Source organism: Drosophila arizonae, chromosome 3 (assembly GCF_054131065.1).
Source record: "Drosophila arizonae isolate 15081-1271.41 chromosome 3, UAZ_ARI_1.0, whole genome shotgun sequence".
NCBI lineage: Eukaryota > Metazoa > Arthropoda > Insecta > Diptera > Drosophilidae > Drosophila > Drosophila arizonae.
This window is the reverse complement of record NC_142923.1, coordinates 7,829,659-7,836,964: the sequence shown is the minus strand read 5'-3', so window position 1 is coordinate 7,836,964 and position 7,306 is coordinate 7,829,659. Positions and strand designations below refer to the sequence as shown.

Below are 7,306 nucleotides of genomic sequence, written 5' to 3'. Positions count from 1 at the left end.
AATGTCAAATTCCGCGTGCAACTGCAGTGAATGTCGAAATTTATTGCAGCCAAAGCATTCAAATGTATCAAGACGAGCCGGGCGGGCGCCTGGAAGTATGCAACGGAAATGCATGTGATTACGTTATTGTCGAGGGAAGCGTAAAGTGGACTGCCAAGCGAGAAAGAGTGAGAGAGGAGAAGATGAGGGAGAGAGACAGAGAAAGAGAGTGAAGATGTGCAGCCAAGTCATGCACATCATACTCTACGTGAGCACAAGCCGTCTGTATCTATATGTATACATGTGTGTGTGTGTGTGTGTGTGCATTGCTGATTAAAGGCCTTCGTATAACGATGAATTGTTGCAATGCCCATTAATATTCGTATGCATATTTTATGGCACCTGTCTGCCAGCTGTTTCAATAACTTAAAGAAAACACAAAAGCAAAAGGTGACAAAATATGCTTTAAGAAGTTAAGGTAGAGCTGCAGAATAAATTTTAGAAAAGCAAAGAGATTATATCAAATATTTATGAGCTTTATGAATTGCATTAATTGTTAATGCCAGATCCCATTAACAGGATTGCTCCTCCCCCACATAGCCCGGCTGTGTTATTAACAGCACTCTGTTGATGTAAATTAACAGCGTTCTGTTAATGGTACAACCGTTGGCTCTCGTCACTTGCCTCTCCTGGCTTTTATCTCTGACTTTTCAACGCCCTTTTGACATGTGTACAAGTACAAATTACATCGCCATCTTTCAAGGCACAAAATAAATAATTTTTAAAATCAAACCCACGTGTCCCCACTTATCACGACTCCACACTACAACATTTGGTCCTTCGAGCCGGATATTCATCCACATCCATCAAATCAGCATTCCAACGGCCGTCGAGATAAGTATCCCATACTTCCGTAAAATAGTACATTAATATCTCACTGGCACTTCTGATCCGCCATATTCCCTTGTATATACATACATATAAATGTATGTACTAATTTTGCGACTTATTCACCGATTACATGCCTATACATATATATATATCCTTATATATTTAGACACTTAATAAGCTGTTCAATTACTTTCCTTGCACGAGCAACTCTTTTACGTTTTACTAAAATATAATACACAATATCCTTTGTGTTTTGTAGTAAACTCACGTCCGCTTTTATTGTAATCCGATCATGCAAATTTAATTGCAATTTCTACTCACATACATACAGACCACCTTCACATAAAGTCAACACTTGGTATATTTAAATAAAGAACAATAAAATAACCAACAATATCCTTTGGGGTTTTTTATTATATATATTTACACTATCACCTTCGTGTTTAAATCCATATGTACGCACATTCATACATACATACATATAGTCCACTTTGGTCCCACATGTACCATTACTTAAAGCTTATTAAATTTCAAGTTCCCTGTGGCGACACATTTCCTTCATTCATTTGCAAGTCACTAAAATATAACACAATATTCTTTGTGTTCTTAACTACATATGTACATAACATCCGTACAATATCCTTTGTATTCATAATTACATATGTACGTTACTTCCCCGGTGATTTACTTGCATTTGCATGTATGTATGTACATAAAAAAGATCTTCGTTCGTCCGACTTCTAATTTCTACACACATACATAAAGTCCACCTTCACATAAAGACAACACTTGGCAGATTTCAATAAAGAACAATAAAATAACCAACAATATCCTTTGGGTTTTTTATTATGCACATTTATTGCTTTTACTTTTTTGTATGTACATCTACATTTACGCACATACATACATAAAAATATCTGTGACATACATACATATGTGCGCATATGCAATATGATAAAATTTATAAAATAAAATGAAAAGAAAAATAATATAAAAAAAACACTTGTTGTTTTTCTTGTTCACAAATTTATTGTTTTCTTTCCGCAATCACAAAAATTTTATATTTTATAAACAAAATATGTGCACTTCTTCCGCGTGGAATTCAAACAGCTGTGGTTGTCACCGATAACAATCACAGCCTCCCCGATCACTATCGCCGACCGCCACACTTTCGAGCCGATAGTTCTTGATCAATATATTGCACGAATATTCGGTGACCTACTTTGTGACGTCATTATTACTACTGTTTTCGTTTGCTTTCCTTTCTTTGGGTATTTATTTAAAATAAACAAATTTAATTTAAACTTAATTTATCCTAATTAAGTTAATTAAATTATTCCTTTACTGTGTCTGCTTATCCAAGCAAATTTAATTCAAACTTAATTTATCCTAATTAAGTTAATTAAATTATTCCTTTACTGTGTCTGCTTATCCAAGCAAATTTAATTCAAACTTAATTTATCCTAATTAAGTTAATTAAATTATTCCTTTACTGTGTCTGCTTATCCAAGCAAATTTAATTCAAACTTAATTTATCCTAATTAAGTTAATTAAATTATTCCTTTACTGTGTCTGCTTATCCAAGCAAATTTAATTCAAACTTAATTTATCCTAATTAAGTTAATTAAAGTATCCCTTTTTTGTCCGCTTATCCAAGCAAATTTAATTCAAACTTAATTTCTCCTAATTAGGTTAATTAAATTTTTGTTTAGTTTGTTCATTCATTCACCGCCCTGCACATCTCTCTTTTCCAGCCACCGACGCTGTCCGCTCAATCTGTGAAACCAGCCGGCACCAATTCTTTCGGGTGCCGCGCGTGCAGAATAATCCACGCTTCATTGGCAAGGACCATGGGTCTATCCGTCACCAGCGTGGGTCCGGGAAAAGTGTGCACGGCAATCTTCCGCTCCAAAACATCGGAGCTCTCTCACGATGCCCTCCTCCAGATGGACCCTCAGGTCAATTGCCGGACCCCAATTCAGCCGATCGAGCACGCAGCCAATCCGGGATCACGTTCGCCGACAGCAATTGGGCTCGACTCAGTCTGGTGTTCGTTGTGTTGGGGGCTGACGGGTATCCTCACGTCATCTTTCCGGGAGTCGTCCTCAGCACTGACGGTCATCCAATGGCCCAGAATACTGGCGGGTCCTTTCGGGTTCCTACTCGTGAGGTCCACCAGCCATGTTTGCAATCCTTGCAAGGGGGGGAGTATGTTAATGCCAGATCCCATTAACAGGATTGCTCCTCCCCCACATAGCCCGGCTGTGTTATTAACAGCACTCTGTTGATGTAAATTAACAGCGTTCTGTTAATGGTACAACCGTTGGCTCTCGTCACTTGCCTCTCCTGGCTTTTATCTCTGACTTTTCAACGCCCTTTTGACATGTGTACAAGTACAAATTACATCGCCATCTTTCAAGGCACAAAATAAATAATTTTTAAAATCAAACCCACGTGTCCCCACTTATCACGACTCCACACTACAACATTAATATTTATTTTTTTTTTTTATCTATGAATACATATATTAATCTTATTAACGACATTAAAAATAAAAATAAATAAAAATAAAAAATAATGTTTTTGATATAGCTTAATCTTAATCCCTCATTTAATTATCAGTTATTCATTAATCATCAGTTGAAAGATTATGACTAAGGACACAATTATCTTATTTTGCTCTTTATATCTAATTGTGTGCATGTGTATGTATATTGGTGACTTAATGTAAGCTAATAATATCGGAAGATTTGCTTCTACTACTTCTAGTGCTAGGACCAGCTGATATGTGGGCTAAAATCTATAGATGGTCAGATGGTTTGCCAGAGGCCCAAATGCTGTTACCATAAAAAGCTAATTTGAAATTAGTCCTCCCCTGCTTACTTGTAAACTCTATAATTTATACCATTTGATATCAGATTTGTTGCAATTTGAATTCCGAATTTGCACTTGTAAAGTAAATAAATACGATTTGATTTGATGCCCTAAGCTCAGCTGGGAAAATCAGCAAAAATAAACTGAAATTTATATGGCGTACACAGTCCACATATTCAATTTATATTGTGTGTTCTCTGTCACTCTCTATCTCCATCTCTGTCGCTATCTATATCTCTTTCTGTAGGCCTGTGAAATGGCCACAATATTGTTTTCAATTTATATTTATAAATGAATGTTTTGTTGCCTCAATTTGAGTTCCAATAACCATCATAATCTGTGGTATAATTTCTACTTTATAGCCGATTGTTATTGCTGTTGGCTGCTGCAGCAGCAGGATAAAAATTTACACATTGATATGCTTTTACGGGTGCAAAAATGTAAACAAATAAACAAGGAGCCAGCCATCAAAGAGCAATTCCAATGTAAAATGTACCAAGAATAAGACGCACACACACACGCACACTCACATGTCTTGCTATATGTGTTGACAATTTATACGCCTGAATACACACTTAGACAAAGGTTCTGCCCCCCAGTCACATGCATAGACGAGCAGCGACAACAATAAGAAGAAACATGTAATTTGACAATACCAACAAAATGCCATAAACCATAAATTCTTGGCCAAAGCCAAACACTAAAATTGCGCCACTGATAGGGCGAACGGCCTAACGGTGCCTCAGCTCGGGGCCATTGTTTTTTGCTTGTGCTCAGCGCCAGTGGATATTTCTTGAGATCTTCCAGCCAAAAACTGACTCTCGTAATCGCCAGGCAATAAAAACAAGAGCGAACCTTTATCTCAGGCAAAACTGAAGATTGAATGCCCTAAGCAGCCAAAGATATATGAAAGGGCGAAAATATATTATAGATGATTAAGAGATAATAGAGGTAAAATGGATAATATGCATATAGAGTAGATATAAAATTAATATCTTATATATTAAAAATCGCATAAATATAAATGATTAGCCATTTTTATTTTAATCTCTTATATATTTTACATCTACTCTATGTGCATATTGCATATTGTTAACATATTAAAGATACATATAAAATATGAGATAAAAGTATTATAATATTTATGTATATGTAATACAGAATGTATTTTTTATTTCAATTCAATTTAATATATATTAAACTAAATTTAAAATTAAATTATAGAATAATAAATAATAGAATAACTTAATAAAATATTTTAAATGCAAAACAAATGTTTTGCATCTCAACATATGATAGGGAACTTTTTTCAGGTCCTTGAATAAAAAAAGAAAACTATATAACTCTAAAGTCAAGATGTTCTAAAGGTCTTAAACAATTTTTTAATTTTTATTTTTTATTTTTTTTTTCCAGGTGAAGAAAAGTCAACAGAGCTGAAGAACAAAACAAAAATATCTTTATTAAAAGCTAAAAAAGATAAAATTATTTTCTATTGGATAAGTGACTATATAATGTTAAGATAAATAATGATAATGCATATACATGTGATAATATACATGAATATATCCAAGTTTTCAAATAAATAATACATCCAGGTAGATACAGATGCTTTTCGAGAATCAATATAAATATCAATATATCTACAGACATATGTGTATAAACATATTTATATCCCGTTATCGCCTAACGTAACTGCACACAAAATCTTCTCACTCTTCTTAGCAGTGTATACGCCCAAGTAGCTGTAGGAAATGTTGGTAGCAGTCGAAGCAAAGACCACATAAAATATTATCGAAATCGTCATATTCTTGTGTCAGCTTGGCAGCCCTGGCTGCGCCTCGTCAGACGCGGCTCGCACATAAAAAGCACATAAACAAATAAATCGTCATATGTAACAATGGTCTATTAGTAGAAACTACCAGCCACAAAAAAGACGGGGAAGCGAAGCCACATGGAAATTTATGTATACAGCGTACAATATATATGTATATACAAATAAATATAAATGTATTTAGTGTCTAGTCTTGTGGCGTTTATCAAGCGAAGCGTTTACATATTGCATTAGATGGCAAATTGCTATATTTATGCCTTTAGATTCAGATTTAAATCAAGGCTCAAATGAGCCGCTACCAATGAATGACGTGCGGGTTCCACAATTTTTATTAAATTTGTGCGCTCACACATCAACAGTGTTGCACAAAAAGCAACTTCCCACACACAAACACACACACATACTCACTCACTCACAGAAGCACATTGACGGAAAATGCCACAAAGCATCCATCAGAATGTGTCAATTTCAAAGTTTCCATAGTTGCATTTGAACAAATTTAGTTTTTTTTATACAGTTTTCGGACTTTTTTTTTTTTTTTTTTCTACTTTTGCAGCTTCTCTGCCATCTGGCATTTTTATTTGTCAAGGATGTTTCAAAAAAGTTTATAGGTTTGATTTTATAATATTTTTTTTTTTTTTTTAATTTTATTTTTGATGAATAATTTTTACGGAAAATATATTTTAAAAACGGATTTTTGAGAAAATTTCGAAATACTTATATAGTTATCATAAAATTTTTAAACAGTATTTATATAAATAAAAACCAAAAATTTAAATTTTTCTTTAACTTCTATAATTATTACTTTTAAATAAATGAGTATTCAAAGAAAATTTAAATTGGACTTTATTTAAATAAAATTCGCATAAATATGTATGTGTATACATATATATTTTTTCAATGTCGAATTTCAGTTGAAAATGAATCTGGAAACATTTTCGCGTTGCCTTTTGCGCTGATGTGTGTCAATAAAAAATGAAAAAGGATTTGACTGCTTTTTAGATGAAAGCCAACATATTTTATTTTTTCATTTAACTATATACTTCCACTCTTTTTTTTTAAGTTTTTGACAGCAAGCGTTATAAAAATAATGGCATTTCGCTGACCAAGGCAGTTAAAAGAAAAAAATTCAGTAAAAGCAGTTTAACAAAGTAACTGTTAATTTGGTTAAATGGCCAACGGTGGCAAAGTCATTTAAATAGTGGGTATCCCAACCAAAATAATACAAAGCAAACCAGAAAAAAACAGTTAAAAAAGCCAGCCTCACTCGTTAGCTATTTGTTTGCGCCAATAAAACGTTGCCACGCAGAGCAAACGGCGCTGGCGAGAGCAAAAGCTGCAAAACTATTTTTGACGGTATTTGCTGCAAACAGATGCGCAGCGCGGCTAAGCGCCAGATGGATGATGGGCTTAGCGCCTAGAATATGGCAATGGGACTAGCTATAGCAACTGGATAGGGGAGACTGCAGGAACTCTCCTTCCACTTCTCTCTCTCTCCCTCTGTCTCTCTCTCTCTCTCTCTCTCTCTCCCTCTCTCTCTCTCTGCCTCTCTCTCTCTCTCTCTGTCTCTTTTTTCGCTGTTATATTCGCTTTTTGTATTTGGTGATAGTTGCCTTTCGGGGCTCACTGTTGCACCAGTGCGTAATCTATAGAGTTACTAGTTAGTTGGCGTAACTTAGTTTGCTCACACCCACACCCACACCCACGCCCACACACAACACACACAGACAC

The 7,306-nt window shown here is 34.7% G+C and overlaps 1 long non-coding RNA gene across 1 annotated transcript; it reads left to right on the top strand.

Annotated features, from left to right (window-relative positions):
- The first annotated feature begins 537 nt into the window (after positions 1-537).
- On the top strand, positions 538-3,319 carry LOC149269630 (uncharacterized). Its single transcript, XR_016269124.1, has 2 exons — positions 538-2,141; positions 2,625-3,319. It is a non-coding gene; the product is annotated as an uncharacterized LOC149269630 (long non-coding RNA).
- Positions 3,320-7,306: the final 3,987 nt, after the last annotated feature.